Source organism: Cebus imitator, unplaced genomic scaffold (genome assembly GCF_001604975.1).
Source record: "Cebus imitator isolate Cc_AM_T3 unplaced genomic scaffold, Cebus_imitator-1.0 Scaffold163, whole genome shotgun sequence".
Lineage (NCBI taxonomy): Eukaryota > Metazoa > Chordata > Mammalia > Primates > Cebidae > Cebus > Cebus imitator.
The window spans coordinates 3,028,080-3,046,780 of NW_016107478.1; the positions used below are offsets into that span (position 1 = coordinate 3,028,080).

The 18,701-nt window shown below is 40.3% G+C and overlaps 1 protein-coding gene across 2 annotated transcripts in view; it reads right to left on the minus strand.

Annotated features, from left to right (window-relative positions):
• Nucleotides 1-18,701, minus strand: part of DAB1 (DAB adaptor protein 1) — a 902,516-nt gene that overhangs the window by 762,040 nt on the left and 121,775 nt on the right. The gene's annotated exons all lie outside the window — the stretch shown is intronic.

Consider the following 18,701-nt stretch of genomic DNA (forward strand, 5'->3'; position numbering starts at 1 on the left):
TATTGACAGTGTATCTATTCTGCATAAGGCAGTGAGCTTGGCACTTGATATCCTGTCTTATCCACTACTCCACAGCCAGTGAAACTAAGGCTCAGAGTGGTTAAGAGACAATGCTCAGAGTCACGCAGCTAGAAGTCATGAAGCCAGGATTTCAACTGTTTCTTACTATAGACCAGTAGTCAGAAGCCAGTAGCCTACAAGTCATTACCAGTCTGTAAGAATGTAAAAAAGAATTAATTGATAACATTAAAAATTCATGGTATTATGTAAAAGACACGTCTAGATTTCCAGGTTCTTTTGAAGAGCTGGAAGCTTTGGCAACACCAGATCCACAGTTGGGCATGGTGACAATGAGGTGGAGCGAAGTCAGAGTAGCCACAGCCCCCAGTAAGCTGAAGGGCATATGCCTTACAGTTGTCCACAGTCCTCTCCACTCCCTGTAGTGTTACATCTTAATTTTAGTGGCCCCTGAATCCATGTGGCAATTTGAGTCATAATCCCCATTCTATGTACTGTGCTATAAAAACAGGACAGGAGGTGAAAGAGGATGGAAGGAAGTAGAATAGAGAAAGAGAGAAAAGAAGGAAATGAGATGGAAAGGAAGGAGAAGGGTGAAAAAGTCCAAAGCCAAGAGGTGGACTTGAAATGCTACAACCAAAAACGTTATCCTGCCTCTGCGTTCTGCTTAGCTGACCAGGAGAGCTTTTCTGTTTTGCAAATGCCAGGAGCTCTGCACTTGTTCTGGATGCTTTCATTTTAGGAAACATTGCAAATCCACGCTCGTGAAAAAAAAATCAATATGCATGATACTTCAAATAGTAGTTTTGGTTAAGCAGAGGGCTTTTGGGATAAGGAAAATAAGGATGGAATGTCTCATTAGTGCACCAAGAGGACCTGTGCCATACCTACAGTCAAGGCCCCACCTGATTCTTTCTCTCCTTTGTTGCTGGGCCATCCTATTTAACTGGAAATGGATATTTTCCCCAGATATTCAAAAGCTTTCAACACATATTTAGTATTGATCACCCTGAAGATGCCATCTTTCCTTCCCTTTTTGTGTTTCTATCACTTTCCTTTCATATCCAGGCTCTCAAAAATGTCCTCCCTCCTGCTTTATTTCTAACCGTTCAGTATCTATTCTCCCAAAGAGCAGGGAAGACCCCATCAGTGAGCTTTGGATGCTTTCCTTACAGACATGTTGATATACTTCCAGTTTCTAACGCTGCCTTTGTGACACAGGTCACAGTCCTTTCACTTTTCTCCTGCCTACCTGCGTGACCCTCCGCTAGTCAGTGAACCTTTCTGAAATTCAGATCTCTTCACCAGATAAATCCTACTTCACACCATTGTCATAAACTTTCAATGAAATAATCAACGTGAAAAGATCTATCCCAGTCCCTAGCAGATTACATGTTTAATAAATAGTAGTTGAAATGAAATCACTACATTTAACCACCAATGGAACTCTCGGCAAGTCTGTTGACTTCTGTGGGCTTCTCCTTCTTGACCTGGGAAACCCAAGGGGCTAAACTAGATCTCTCAGATGTCTTAAAGCCAAATGCTCTGTTTGCTGAGCTGCAGCCATCCTCAAGTCGTCTCTCCTACCCACTGTGAGAACCTTGAAGGTAGATGTCATATCCCTTTATCTTTGTATCCGTACCATCTGGCATGACACTGCAGCTCAAAAAAATATCTGATTTTATCACTGATGCAGCAGCTCTAGGCACACAAACTCCTCTCATTTCCTAGTGTCAGGAGTCTCAGAACTCTAGGGCTGATTTTAACATTTTGATCATGCTGCTAGTCCCTCCCAAGTCTCCTCCTGGGGTATAGTATTTCCTGTAAACTGCTGCTTTGGGGCAGCCACCAAAGGTGGCTAATTAAGGCTTACTGCTCAGCCTCAGCTGATTGGATACTGCTGAACACCTGATCCTATGGTACAGAATCCAAAGGTTGATCCGACCGACTTCTTATTACCTGAAAGGTGGCCTAGTGGGAAGAAGTGAAGGGGAAGAGGAGGACAGCACCACAGAGAAAATGTGTGGACATCAGATTCCTTGTTGAGAATCTGAACCAGGAACTGCGAAGAGCATGATATAGCCAGAAGGAGCAGCTAAAAGTAACAGATGCAGACAGAGAAATGTGAGAAGGCAGGGCCATGAAGAAGGGCCACACCTTGAGGGGTTTTGATAAGTCTGAATTGAAGGGGGCAAGCAGGTCCTGAGACATTGATGTGTCTATAAGAGGAGACAAAGGGGCTCCTGAGCAGCAGTCAGAGGGAGATGCTACCTCTTAGCCACCCTCTCTCAGCCCTGATGGCTCTCCGGTTCCAGTCCTACAGAAAATCTGCTTTTAGTTGTGATGCTTTAAGGGAGAATTGGTGACATTTAACTAGAAGAGGCTGACCAGATCAAAGACTTAAAACCTGCTGCAGAAGATTAGGGTGAAGATGGAAAAGGATAGAGAAAAAGGAGAAGGGAAGGAGGAAGATGGAGAAGAAAAACATGGGAGAGAAAGGATGCAAAGAAACCAGGCAGGCAGGGTGGCAGCAGTTATCAGGGGCAGTTAGATCCAACAGGGAAGAGACTCAGGCTGAGGGCGGGGCACTCCCAGGATTTTCTCCTCAACCACCACAGCAAAGATAAGGGGACTCTTCTCTCCATTTCTATTCTTTACTTAATAAATAAATAAATAAGACAAACCTGCCTGTTTCCTCCCTGGAGAATTGAATGCGATCAGTTCTGGCCGTAAAGCCCCCTGGAGAAATTCACGGTGTTCAGGAAACATTAAGAGACTGAAAGAGAGATGGTTTCTAAATCTCAGAGGAAGAAGCTTCGCAATGAAGTCTTGGACCTAATCATTTTATCCCTTGCCTCGGCCTGGTCACACTGCCAATTCCCCCAGCAGTAGCAATTGCTCACAGAGAATCTCAGAGTTCAGGTGCAGATTCAAACCCACAATCAAATAGAAGCTCGACTTCTCCGCTCATATAATTTCTGGTAAACACTGTCAATTTCAGACTTCCAAACGGAGAGTATGTTTTTATTCATTTTAAGTTATCCCTGCTTTCATTTTCTTGGCAAATGGGACAATTGGGCAACCCAAGGGGTTTGATTTTCTGTATTTATTTATATTTTCCAACCCATATATACACCCATAAAGATAGAAGCCAGGTTTTGATGTTGAGGCAAAGGAAACACCATTCTTGCAGGTCCCAGATGGGATATTCTAGAGTCCTGAGGTGTGGGGACATCATTGCTTTTATGCTTTATAACAAATTAAAGGCAAGCTTGGCTCAGCTTTTAGCTGGGATGGAGTATTAGCAAGTGAATGAATTATTCTCTGTTCATAAAACAAAATAAGCTTTCTATTGGCTGGGCTAGAGGTCTTCTTCCATTACAGATCATTAATAAATGAAAGTCTATTTTGATTTCATATGCCAATTTGTCATCAGTGTCACACTGATGAGCAGACTGGTGTTGTGAAAAGCGTTAGATTTTGGAGTTTGAGAGCCAAGGATAATGAATTAAGGTTCTAGAATGTACTAAACTGTGGCTTCTGGTAACTTTCTTTATCCTGTCTGAGACTTCCCCTTAACATCTGATAAACCAAAGTAACAATCTAATGTGTACAGCTCTTGTAAGAGTTAAATAAAGTCATCAATGCAAAGCGAGTGGCCACATGCTTGACGCTTGGTAAGCATTCAATAAATCTTCCTTCTTTCCAAACAAGAAACTTGGTAATTTAAACAACTAAGACCCAGGAATAGTCCTGCCCTAGGCAACATAATATTTCACCACTGCAACTGGATTACAAGCAAAAGGGTAATTCATGAAGTTGCTGACCTGTGTTCCCCAGGGCTGGAACAGCATGTTGGTTTCATAAAGACAATGAGAGGTGATCCCTTGCAGCAGCTGTGTTCTGCCTGAGTCAGGAGCAAGTTCACCTGGGGTCTCTGGCCTACGCTTGCCCATGTCCAGGAACTGTAGTCTTGGGCTACCTGCCCTCAACATGACATTTAACACAGGAAGCATAGAAAAAGCCCACAATTTTTATACAAACGTGGCTGATTGCCTCATTTATAGGAATTGAAGCCCTGCCTGATGGATGGTTGGAAATATACCTGTTGCCCTCAACTGTAGTAGATTTCTCTGGACGTGTCCCTGGACCTAGTGAGAACTATGGGCTTTTAGCAGTGAGCTTGGCTGACCCCTCTGAGGAACAAATGTATAGAAAAAGAAGTGCATGGGCCTCAGAACCAGGAGGAAAAGATTTCAATGTCTGGGTTTTCTCTTTGGTAGCTCTCTTTCTTAGGCAAACTATTGAACATTTTGAAATCCCTGTTTTCTCATATGTAAAATGAGAATAGCAGGGTCTACATCTCACGAAACCTGAATTTTCAAATAATATAAAAGTGTTAGGTGTCTGTGACCTGGTAGGCTGTTTATCTACTTCTCTTTCTATGATGTTTATCCACATTTCATCTTATTGCTGCCCTCTTTACAAAACATTGTATAGCTCATCATCACACTTGTTATCCTAACTCTGAGAATAAGATAAAATTACTCTTCCTTCATATGTTAGTGATGGAATCTGAAGTGCAGTGAAGTTCTGGGACATTCTTAAGTGGCATGCTTGTAAATGGCAGAGTCGGCATTTGAACCTAGATCTTCCAATTCTAGAAGCAAGACTGGCAAGTCCAACCACAAGTTAGAATCAAAGAAAGGGGTTTCAGAATCGCAGAGATACTACAGTCACCCATAGAGAGTATAATCTTCCCATTTTATTTTATGTTATTACTTTTTTTGTTAATCTTTTTTTAAATTATTATACTTTAAGTTCTGGGGTACATGTGCAGAAGTACAGGTTTGTTACATACGTATACACGTGCCATGGTGGTTTGATACATCCATCACCCCATCATCTGCATTAGGTATTTCTCCTAATGCTATCCCTTTCCTATCCCAACCCCCTGCTATCCCTCTTTTAGCCCCCACCCCCCTATGGGACCTGGTATGTGATGTTCCCCTCCCTGTGCCCATGTGTTCTCATTGTTCAACACCCACTTATGAGTAAGAACATGCAGTGTTTGGTTTTCTGTTCTTGTTCCGGTTTGCTGAGAATGATGGTTTCCAGATTTATTCATGTCCTTGCAAAGGACATGAACTCATCGTTTTTTTATGGCTGTATAGTATTCCATGGTGTATATGTGCCACATTTTCTTTATCCAGTCTATCATTGACGGGCATTTGTGTTGGTTCCAAGTCTTGCTATTGTGAGCAGTGCCACAGCCATAATAAACATACGTGTACATGTGTCTTTATAATAGAATGATTTCTATTTGGGCATATACTCAGTAATGGGATTGCTGGGTCAAATGGTATTTCTGTTTCTAGATCCTTGAGGAATTGCCCCACAGTCTTCCACAATGGTTGAACTAATTTACACTCCCACCAACAGTGTAAAAGTGTTCCTATTTCTCCACATTCCCTTCAGCATCTGTTATATTTAGAAGACCTCATTCTCTCAGCCCAAAATCTCCTTAAGCTGATAAGCAACTTCAGCAAAGTCTCAGGATACAAAATCAATGTGCAAAAATCACAAGCATTCCTATACACCAATAACAAACAGAGAGCCAAATCATGAGTGAACTCACATTCACAATTGCTACAAAGAGAATACAATACCTAGGAATACAACTAAGAAGGGATGTGAAGGACCTCTTCAAGGAGAACTATAAACCACTGCTCAAGGAAGTAAGAGAGGACATAAACAGATGGAAAAACATTCCATGCTCATGGTTAGGAAGAATCAATATTGTGAAAATAGCCATACTGTCCAAAGTAATTTATAGATTCAATGTTATCCCCATCAAGCTACCATTGACTTGCTTCATAGAATTGGAAAAAAACACCTTAAACTTCATATAGAACCAAAAAAGAGCCCACATAGCCAAGATAATCCTAAGCAAAAAACAAACAAACAAACAAACAAACAAAAAACAAAGCTGGAGGCATCACGATACCTGACTTCAAACTATACTACAAGGCTATAGTAATCAAAACAGCATGGTATTGGTACCAAAACAGAGGTACAGACCAACGGAACAGAACAGAGGCCTCAGAAATAACGCCACACATCTACAATCATCTGATCTTTGACAAACCTGACAAAAACAAGAAATGGGGAAAGGATTCCCTATTTAATAAATGGTGTTGTGAAAACTGTCTAGCCATATGCAGAAAGCTGAAACTGGATCCCTTCCTTACACCTTATATAAAAATTAACTCCAGATGGATTAAAGGTTTAAACATAAGACCTAACACCATAAAAACCCTAGAATAAAACCTAGGCAATACCATTCAGGACAGAGGCATAGGCAAGGACTTCATGACTAAAACACTGAAAGCAATGACAACAAAAGTCAAAACAAGCAAATGAGATCTAATTAAACTTAAGAGCTTCTGCACGGTAAAAGAAACTATCATTAGAGTGAACTGGCAACTGACAGAATGGGGAAAAAAAGACTTGCAATCTAGCTATCTGACAAAGGGCTAATATCCAGGATCTACAAAGAACTTAAACAAATTTACAAGAAAAAAAAATCAAACAACCCCATCAAAAAGTAGGCAAAGGATATGAACAGACACTTTTCAAAAGAAGAAATTTATGCAGCCAACAAACATATGAATAAAAGCTCATCATCACTTGTCATAAGAGAAATGCAAATCAAAACCACATTGAGATACCATCTTACACCAGTTAGAATGGAGATCATTAAATAATCTTCCCATTTAAAAGGTGGGCAAATGAAGCCCAGAGAATGAAATGACTTCCCCTGGGTCACACCATCTGACTCAGAGCAAGAATGAGAACATGTCTCATCCTCTTCTGAGTCCCATCCCAGGTTCTTTGCTCCTGAATTGAAATTGCAAACTGGAGACAATTGGGGAAGATTTGGCCATAGCCCTGTTTTATGCTCGCTCACAGATTGCCATGATATCCTCTCCCAATCATCTTTTATGCAGCTGATACATGCTTGGACATTATCTGCCTGGCCCCTGTAAATATTTGAGTTTGCAACCCTCACTTTACAGAAAGCTATTTCTAATTTAAATAAACAGAGTTTAAAAGCAGCCAAATGTACTCTAACAATGAATTTTTCCAATTAGGCTTTATTTAACTGAATTTTGTAGATTAAACAATTGAGACTCAGAGTTCTGCTACTGATCCAAGGTCTCACAGCTAGTGAGGGCAGAGCTGGTGCTCAGCCCTGGTGTATCTGACTCCAGGCCTCCTTTTCTTTCCTTTTCCCTGAGTATGAGCCCACAGTATCAAAGCTGAGCTCCAAGGCAGCAAACTCCCACTGCACATCTTCACTTTTTATTCATACCAATCCCTCAGTACAGAGTGATCCTAGACAAGTTAGCCAAAACTCAGTTCCCTGAATGACCAGTTTACAAAAAACAAACAAAAAAACAAAAAAGTAATCAAACAAACACACAATGAAACAGAAAACATTTCTCTAAATTATATATAGCTTCCAGGTAAATCTTGGTATCCAGTAGAGTCAGCCAGTTCTCTTTCTTTCTCATCTCCTCCTCTTTCAAAGATCTTTGGCTTGTCTTGACTCTTTACTGTTCCACATGAATTTTAGGCTCAGTTTGTCAGTTTGTCTAAAAAGCCCTCTTGGGATTTTGATTGGAATATCCTTGAATCTATAAATCAAATTGGGAAAAAGTGGCATCTTTATAAGAGTATTTCTATCCATGAATCCAGTATTACACTCTCCATTTATTTTGGTTTTCTGTGATGCTTTTTAATAAAGGTTTGTGTGTATATGTGTGTGTATATACTTTTTCCTGTAAAGTCCGACATGAGAAATTCATTCAATAAGAATTTATTGAGCCACGGGATATTTGAGAACAAAATTGGTCCATCCCATATGAATTTAATTTTCTTTTTTTTCAAACTTTGTCACTGTTGTTACTCTTGTGCCAATTTCACAAATGGTTCATGAGCTTCGTTTTGTATTTCTAATCACCAAACTTTAAACTTTCAGCATTTCTTACTACTACCAATGTATCAGAGCAACAGGTTCTCAGGTCTTACTGATCAACGGCCTGCTCACTCATCCTCTGCCAGAATGTCTTTTTCTTGTTAAGTTTGTATGTGGTGCTTATACATCTCTGGGGATGATAAAGCCATTTAAGGCCCAAAGACTCTCTAAACCCCACTGTGTGTCTTCCATCATCATGCTGCCATGTACAGAGCTCTGATCCTTAACACTGTCAATACTGGATTCCATTAATTAGCCAGTTTTTCTTTCTCAAATGCCAGCATCTGATAAGCAATTAGATCACATAGGCCTTACTTAAAACAATTAGGAGTAAATACTTTAGCTTTGTGCAACGGGGTAGGATCTAGGAGGCTACATCATATGGGAAAGAACAAAGAAATTTAAGAAAGAATGTATTGCTCATTCCTGTACTTACTCTGCAACTGGCAACTAACCTGTAAAATGGCAGCAGGTTTCAGAAACAAATGTTTCTTAAAGAGAATGCACAATGCTCACCTGAAAACTCATCTCCCAATTTCTTTTATCTATTCAGAAAATTGAGGGCTGACTATACACCAAAACAGGCTAGGTGCTGGGATCCGAATACCATGAAAGTCACATTGCCCTCATTTTTACTCCATCTGCAATTAATACAAAGTTTGATTAATGTCATGATACAGAACAGCACCGAGAAGTTACACTAAGATATAGGCGTTCAGAGGAGAAAGGTATAGTTCAGTGAAGAATCCTGAAAAAGGTGATTGCTGACTTGAGAAAGTAAAGCAAGGTTAGAGTGCTCAGAGAATAGACAAGAAAGCGGGAGTGGGGAGTGGCAGGAGACATGAGATACCAGGAAGCCAGCTTCAGGAATTCAGACGCTATCCTGAGGGCAGGGGAGTCATTGGGGGGTTTTAATCAGGGAAAGGACATGATCAGATTTGCTTTTTGGAAAGAACATTAAGGTTACCATGACAAGAATAAATTGAGGTTAGTGTAGGATGAGAAGTCCATTTATGAGGCCACTTCTGTGATCCAGGCCAAAAAAAAAAAAAGAGAGATAGTAGCTTCTACTAGGGTAACGGCACTAGGAACAAATAAAAACATTCAGGTTCAGAAAGGACAAGTGACTAGCTCTCTCTACACTTACTGAGTGGTAAAGCAGGGTCCAAAACCTGTTATCCTTTTAGTGTGCCCCAGTTTCCCTACCATGCGTAAGGGCCCAAATTAATCTCTGGAGATTAAGAAAGGATGTTGAGCAGAATGGAAAATATATTAGAAAGCTAATATGCTAGAAACAAAAAGAGCCACCAGAAGCCTGTTGCAATAGTGCACAAAAGAGAAGTTGAAGGAGAGGATAGCATTAATATTGTTGGTCAGCTATGGAAGTTAGTGTATAGCAGTGTTTCTCAAACTTCTAAGCACCTAAGAATCATCTAGGAATATTGTAAAAACGCAGATCCTGCTTCTACAGGTTTGCAACCTGAGATTCTGCATTTCTAAAAAGCCCCCAGGTGAGATCCATGCTGCTGGTCCGGGGATAGTATTTTAAGCAGTAATGATGGAGGCTAACAACCCAGGGTTCAAGTCAAATGGACCAGGAACTAAATCCTGGTGTGGCTGCTTATTAACGATGTGACTTCCGGCAATGCAGGAGTTTTTTAGGGCTGCAGGTACCAAAAACTGGGTGGCTTAAAACAATGGCAAGTTATTGTCTCATAGTTTGGGAGGCTAGAAATCTGTCAGCAGGGCCATCCTCTCTCTGAAGACTTAAAGGGAGAACTCTCCCTTGCTCCTTCTAGATTCTGGTGTTTGCTGCCAATCTTCAGCATTTCTTGGCTGATAGGTGTATCACTACAGTCACATGGCAATCTTCTCCCTGTGATGTCACATCATTCTCTGCTGTGCTATGCATGTCTGTCTCTGTGTCTAAATTTCCCCTTTTGATAAGGCCATCAGTCATAGTGGATTAGCATCCGTCATAATGACCTCATTTTAATTTGATTACTTCTGTGAAGACTTTATTTCCAAAGAAAATCATATTCTGAGCTACTGAGGGTTTGGACTCCAATGTAACTTTTTTGGCAGGGACACAATTTAAGCCATAGCAGGCAAGTTATTTTTACCCAATGGAACCTACGTTTCTTTATTTTTCTTTACTTTTGAGACAGGTCTTACTGTGTCACCCAGGCTGAAGTGCAGTGGCATGATCAAGGCTCTCTGTAGCATTGAACTCCTAGGCTCAATTGATCCTTCTGCCTCAGCCTCCTAAATAGCTAGGACTACAGGTACATATCATCATGCCAAGTTAATTAAAAGAAAAATTGTAGAGATGGGGTCTTGCAGTGTTGCCCAGGCTGGTCTTGAATTCCTGGCCTCAAGCAATTCTGCTGCCTCAGCCTCCAGACTCAGTTTCTTTATTTGTAAAATGGGAATAATAATTTTTAACTTCTAGAATTAAATGGAATAACAAAGGAAAAGGGGCTGGCATACAATAAGGGTTCAAACCATTATAGTTAAGAATTACTAGGCACTTTTAATACATCTCATGTAACCATGACAACTGCCTTGTGATGCTCGCAGCATCATTCCCACTAGATACCAGAAGAGACTGAGGTTCAATGAGGATAAGGAGTTTGTACAAAGTCACACTATTATTAAGATTTAAAACTCAGTTTTTTCCAAAGCCCATAATGTTTTCCACTCCAAAGGGCCTAACCTGGAGAAGAAGTAGTCAAGAAAGACTTAAAAAAAATCTCTCCTGCAGGGGTAACAACAGAGAAATGATGATTATTTTCATTTTACCATATAGGGACATGTGTCGGATATGGATTCTACTTTCAAAGTGCCCAGAATCACAGATGAGGCATTCAGAAAGTTCAGGGATTGGAGGAGGAAGGGCGCGAAGGACAGGTATTATAAGAAGTCCAGTGAGCATGATTTGTCGTACTTTTTCATATTTTAAGGCTGCATTGGCATTTTTTAATAGGCCATAGAAATTCAGAATCAAAATTTCAAAGCTAAAAATACAGCCAGGGCATCCTGGAAAATAGTTTTTATTTTTATTTTTTGAAAAACAGAACACTTGAGTGTCTTCCACCCAACAAAGAAAGAAATATACAGGCTGTGATGAGTAATTGAACCTACTCTTGTCTATTTGCAATAAACATTCACAAAACACATTATCCTTTTGACATTTCTGTTACGATTGCTCATATTCCATTTTCTGTGAAATGCTTTCCATCCTCACTGGGTTTTTGTAATTACCTCTTTGGAAGAAGATCACCTCAGCTCTTCAGCTACATTATCAATTTAAACAGTTGATTCCTAATTGTTGTTGTTGCTGTTATTTTCAGGTATCTCTGGAGGGGGAAGAAAGAATCCCGTCTAAAGCTGTTAAAGGATACAGATAGCCTGATGCCTAGCCAGGAAAATGATAGTTATAGACAAGCAGGTGGCAGTTTCATCATATTTCTTCCTTTTTGTCAATTTCAGGGGTCACTGCATGGCCCAATGCTGGTAAAGAGTGCCACATCGTCTGGGATCTAACCCCGGTTTTATTATTTTCAAGCTGTGGGGCCTTACAGGAATTACTTAATATACTGTGCCTCAGTTTCCTTACATGCAAAACTGGGATAATAATAGTACCTAGTTCATGGAACTGTTGTGACCATTAAATAAGTTAATATGTGTGAAGAGCTTAATTATGTGCATATTATAGTATACACTTAATAAATGGTAACTATGATGGTGGTTATAATTATTCTGGCAGGATGATAGGCTTGAAATTGTTGACACTTCTGGAGTATGGAATCTTCTTAGTTTTATCTACAAAATAGACCTATGTAGTGCCCATATCATGCAGAGTTTTATATCTAGGCCACAGTAAGAAGTCTGCATTGTTTCATTTGTTTTTTTCTAATTGCAGTGGGATGCCGCTGAGGTAGTTTTCAGCAGAGGAGTTAAACAACCAGATTAACATTTTACAGGATGATTTTATCTACTTTTTGGGGAATAGACTAGGCAGAGGTGATGTTAAGAAACCAGTTAGGAGCTGGAATAGGTGAGACGTGACAGGGACATTGACCATGGTGGAGGTGAAGGAGGTGGAACAAAGTGGGCTCAATGTGTAAATTTCAGGCAATTGTGCAGGAAACAACTATAGAGGGGAAATGTGAAAGATGATTCCTGGGTTTCTGAACAACTGCATACAAGAGTAACTCATTGAAATCTATTCAGGGACCTTTGTATGCTCTGAAACAACAGCAAAGAGAACATAACAAAAAAGGACACAGAAATGTCTGTAGGGAATAGAAGAGGAAAGGAAGGAAGAAATTCTCCACAAATCAGGTTTGTGGAGAGCTTAAACTCTCTATGGGGTGTTGAAGGATTGCACTGTAGATTGAGGAGGTGGCATAGTGAAAGTGGCAGAAGGGGCGCCGTCATATTTGAGGAAGGCTGCACTTGTCACTTATGCACAGGAACGATATGGCTTTGAATTGCTGTTAGGCGACATTATGCAGGTATGGCCTTGTCACCCAGGTACATGGTAATGCCCCCCAGCCCCAAAACAACTTATTTCGTATTCCCAAGTATATTTAGCTCAGTCCTAGGCATATAACAGAGTCCTTAGTAAATAATTCTTGAACTTGAAAGCTGTCACAAAAAATATAAAGAATTTTTTTAAACTGCTATCATTTTTGAGAGCCTGTGGTAACTTTTGGAAATACAGAAGATGAATGAGATATATGGCCCAGGTCTTTAAGAACAAGAACATGGATCTTTTCTTTCCCCTTCTACTTCTCTTTCTTCTCTTCCCATCACTTCTTTTCTCTCTGCCCTCTCCTCCCTTCTCTACTCTTCTACATGTAACTTTCTCTCTCAACTTCTCTGTCTGTCTCTCTTCCCCCCCCCAACAAACACACACACACACACACACACACACACACACACACACACTGCACCAAAAAGGGGAAGTCAGCAGGCTGGTGTCCAATATCAAATTGTTTTGCAGATTGGATCCAGGTCAGCTCAAAATATCTCTCATCCTCCTTAGACCAAAAGGCTAGCCATGACATGTCCTTCTCAAGGTGATGGTAAAGTACAGGAAAACAAGCCCAATTCTGCAAGCAAATTTGAAGACTGCTTGTACCATATCTGCTAGCATCCTGTTGGCCAAGTAAGTCACAAGGCAAGTCTCAAAGTTAAGATGCAGCCACCTACAATCTGCCTATAGCAGAAGAAAGTGCAAATTGGCAAATGGCATGAGTATAAGGAGGGATGTAGAATGATGGTTACTTTGGACAAATCCTTCCCATTCTCTAATCTTCTTCAACTCCTAAATAAGGAGCTTGGCTCAGATCTATGTGTTCAAATTTAGTGAATGCTTGGACATGGCATTAACTAACATTAAGCACATAAAGTGATGATAATTCACTTTTGATTTTGCTTTTAGTATTTCCAGCACATTGAGTAAATGTCTGAGTTGGTGAATTTAACAAGCCTCTATCCCTTATCGATTTCATATTTTAACAAGGAACTAGCAGGCATCAGGTTTGGAGCCTTCTGCAGGCCACAGTATCTAGCTAGAATTTCAAAAGATTGATATGTTTTTATTTTATTCTATTTTGTATTTATAGCAAATATTTAAGGAAATTATAAAATCAACTATTGGTAGCATGCAAATAAGAAAAAGTCATGATTATGGGGTTTGAATAACTGAAGTGTGGGAAATTCTGGATTTGATGATCTTCATAATTCTGAGGTCTTATGCTTGCTGCCAATTTCATTGCTCCAGCTTGCAGTCTTCACTTCTAACCCAAGGCTTTCCCAGAGGAAGATGAGCAGAGAGGAGCATTGTCCTTCTTTTCTGAAGTTCTCTAAGACCTCTCATTCCACTTTCCCTCTAAATGTGAGCAGCCCAGCTACTAATATGACTGCCCAGGCAGAGGTATTTGATTGACATGTTCATCTCTACACAACAGACCAGAGTCAGTCAACCCAGGGCTGTCCCTGCCCTTGGCATTGTGACACGTGGGCCCAGATTCCAAATGTCACGTCACATCTCCTCATGGCATCAAAGCACTCTCGAGAACAGGAAACACTAAACAGATGGCTAAAATGCCTTCAAAAAGACTCCCCTAGACAGCCAGGGAGATGCAGAGCCCTGTTGGTGATGATGGGTCACAACATATGCTCAGCAAAAAATGCCGAAGGGGAGAGTGATTTCTGTACCAACTGTGCCCACAGAACACTGGCTCAAATGCTTGCTATCAGCTGCTTGGGACAGAGCGCCATTTGCATTTTCAAAATTTCTATTAAATCTCTGATCTCAAGCCTTGGTGCCCTGGACTTTTAATGGTCCTAAAAGGTAGTGATAGAAAATTCTATTTACATTCAGTATTTCATTAATAAGCAAATAAATTTTAAAAAGTAATTTTCTCACAATAAGGCTGTTGATTCTTCTGGTCCAGGAATTCTTAGTTTGGGCTTGTTGGACCCTTAAAAAATGCATGGATAATCTTAAAGGGGCCTGTGGCCCGTCCAGCATTGCTGGTAAAAGTTTGTGTATATGTAAAAATATATGGGTTTCTCTGGAGAAAAGATTCTAAAACTTTGGATCAGATTTTCAAAACAGTTCATTTCTCATTATAAATCACTGTTACAACACTGCTCCTGAGAAAGATTACATGGGGCAGAAAAATGTCTAAATGAAATGGGGAGGCAATGTAAGGTAACAATGTTTTCCCCCAATACGAACATTAAGAAAAACATCTGCCATTTATCTTTACCATAATTCTAAAAGAAGGTTATTTCAGTGCAGCAAGATGTGAAAAAAAAAATCAGAATGGCTATAAACTCAGATTAAAAACATAAATTTAGCTTTATTTAAAAACTCACGACATTGTCCATTTTTGTTTTATTTCAGAGTAGACTTGTGACCAATGCCTGTCCGTGGACCAGAATTGGGGACCTCTGTTCGCAGAGTAAAAATTTCTACTCTGCCTACAAATCTTTGGGAAACCATGACCTCTTGAATTGCCCAGAGCCTGGATAATCCTGAGAGATGTCCTTTATCAGTGATCCCACTGTGCTCTGACACCCTGTACTGTACTTCAAGGCAAGGATGGTAAATTCAAAGCAGCTATTCATTCCAACAGCTATTGACTATGTCTCTCATGTGAGCTAGGTCCTGACCTAGACAACAGGCATGCAGAAGTGAAAGGCACTATCCTTCCCTAAGGGGCTCACACGGTAGCAGAAGAGATGAAAGAGAAGATAGAAGCTGTGTAAGTAGGCATTGTCATCCACTCCTCTACTCCCTCCTCTATTGCAAAAGAAGCGAAATAAATGATTCATGATGTGACACAGCACATATCACGTAGTCCACATTTCTGTTCATTGTAGGGAACCCCAAATGAGATTGAATGATTGCATTCTCCTTCCACCCAACATTTAAAATGCCTCTTGCCTTTTGAAAGATGTGAGAGAGAATGCAAAGTATAGAAAGAGGACACTTGGAAAGAGAGTAGGCTACAGCCTGTGTAGACACATAGCCAGTATGTTTCCAGTCTGCACTATAGGGAATCAAACCTGTTTAGCGATATAATGGTAAGATTTAGTGCTTAAAGTATATTTTAAATCTCTGTCTAGGCGGGGTGTGGTGGCTCATGCCTGCAACCCCAACACTTTTTCTGGCTGAGGTGGGAAGATCACTTGAGGCCAGGAGTTCGAGACAAGCCTGACAATAGTGAGAACCTGTTTCTGAAAAAAATAAAAATAAAAAATTAGCTGGGGGTGGTGGTGTACACCTATAGTTCTGACTACTTGGGAGGCTGAGGTAGGAGAATTGCTTGAGCCCAGGAGGTGGAGGCCTCAGTGAATTATAATTGAATCACTGTACTCCAGCCTGAATGACAGAGCAAGACCTCATCTCTTAAAGAAAAATAATTAATTGCAGGCCACCCCAAAACAGAGATAATTCTTCTGATCACAGGGTTAAAGTACGGGGAAACTAAGCATTGATTTCTGAATCCACTGCATAGTATGAGGAATTAAAGACAATTTTAGCAGGGTTTTCATTCTTGATAGTGTGTTTGACTTTCATGTAACTTCTTTGTTGTTTCCATAAAATTCTGAGTTAAGAGAACCTCTCTGCCTATTTTTGCATATCAAAATCTGAGTTTAGTGAATATTGCCAGATAACTACAAATAGTCTGTCTATCAGGTAAGTAGATAAGAGTAGCCACACTCAGGTAAGTTGCAAAGACTATCACATGTGTTCTCTCAACATATATGATAACGATATTCTTTTCATTCAGAAGTCAACGTACAAGAGGTAATTACCTTGATCAAGGGCACAAAGCCAGCCATGGGTGCCCGAGACTTCACTGACTCTAACGCTCAAAGAACTCAAAGAAGGCAACCAGTTCCAGAGCACTGGATAGCAACATTTCAGTTCTAGAGGGGCCAGAAATTCAGGTCTTAGTTGCCATGCAGTTGCTCAGTCCTGAGTGCATTTTGTTTTTGTTTTTCTCCTTTTGGTAATTTTTAATTAACACATAATAATTGTGCATATTTGTGGGCCACCTTGCCGTGTTTGGATACTTATAACATGTGCCGATCAGATCAGTGTAATTAGCATACCCGCCATCTCAAACATTGATCAATTCCTTGTGGTGGGAGCATTCGATATTCTCCTGCAAGCTATTTGAAACTATACATCTATTACAGTCATGCTACAGTGATGACTATAGGAACACTGGAACTTATTTCTGCTATCTGGCCATCATTTTGTATCTTTTAATAAATCTCTCCCTATCCCTCTTATCCTCCTAAACTTCCCAGCCTCTAGTATCCTCTGTTCTACTTTTTACTTCCATGAGATCAATGGTTTTTAGCTTCCCTATATGAGTGAGAACATGAGGTATTTAACTTCGTTTTCCTGACTTATTTCACAGTCCTGAGTTGTTGAGAAATCAAGATTGAGTGTTGTCCTCCACAATTTATAGCTACTTAAAGAAATAGAAGATTTACAGAAATGATCAAATGGTTGCAACATATCCCTTATTCCTCTTATAAGAGGCGTCTGTAGCTAACATAAATAAAAGATGGCTGAGATAAATTACGAAGTTGGGAAACTTTATGTTTTAGAAAGAATCAGAGAATGTGAGATTTAAAACAAAATTTAGAAATTGTTTAGCCAAACTAGATGGAAATATTGAGGTATCCAGGAATGTAACAATATAATTTTTACAAAACAAACTATTTTTGCATAACAAATTAGTAACAGAGTAGGGATTAGAATTCAGTTCTATAATATTCTAGCCCAATGTTCACAGCACCACAGCAGATATTCAGAGGATGGCACACTGGCAAATGAAAGGGACTATGAACTATGAAGAAATTTTAATCAGAGAGAGAAATTTTGTCCCCAAAGAGTACAAACTTTTTTTTTTTTTTTTTTTTGAGACTGAGTCTCACTCTGTCACCAGGCGCCAGGCTGGAGTGCAGTGGCACAATCTCGGCTCACTGCAACCTCCGCCTCCCTGGTTCAAGCAATTCTCCTGCCTCAGCCTCCCAACTAGCTAGGACTACAGGCGTGTGCCACCACGTCCAGCTAATTTTTGTATTTTTAGTAGAGACAGGGTTTCACCATATTGGCCAGGATGGTCTTGATCTTTTGACCTTGTGACCCGCCCACTTTGGCCTCCCAAAGTGCTGGGATTACAGGAGTCAGCCAAGTACAAACTTTTAAACATGCTATGTTTTGTTGTCAAGGGAGGCTGTGAGGATATATCCCCTGGGTCAATATATAAAAGATGCTTTAAGTGTTGTCTTAGAACCAGAATACACTCAGCAACTGGTATATTTTATTTCCTGGAGCAAGATCTGTGACTCCAATATTTCAAGGCCTAGATGATAACTTTAATACTATTCCCAAGTTCAAAGGTTGCACTTTCTTATTTGCTGCTTCTAAACAAGCTTTGGTTTTGTAGGGACAAAATGCTGGCCTCTGAGGAATGTAAAAGCAGATTCCATTTCCACTTCAGTGACACCCTCACGTGAAAGCGTATCTAAGGGTAACTCAATTTTCTCTTAAAGCCATTCCAGTCAGGCCTTCGTGCCCTACACGATACCAAAGCAGCAGTTGTGAAGGTCACCAGTCACCTCCATGTTGCTGAATCCAATGGTTAGTTCTCAATCCTTGCTTGACTATCAACACTATGCAACATAGCTACCCACTCCGCCGCCATACAGCACATTCTTCATTTGACTTACTTGACTTCCATGATGCCAATCTCTTGAGTTTCCTTTCCTCCCTGGCTACACATTTTTTTTTTTTAAAGAGAGACCGGGTTTCAGCCTGTTGGCCAGGCTGGTCTTGAACTCCTGACCTCAAATGATCTGCCTACCTCGGCCTCCCAAAGTGCTGGGATTACAGGCGTGAGCCATTGTGCCTGGCAGGTACTCCTTCTTAGTCTCATTTGCAGGTTCCTCCCATGTTTTCCCACCTCTAAACATGGAAGTTTCTCAGGTTTCTATCCTTGACATTTTTTCTCTCTACCAAGCTTCACTCCTTGGGTGATCTCAGCACTTTTATGGCTTAAATATCATCTATATTGTGATAACTGTCAAATTTGTC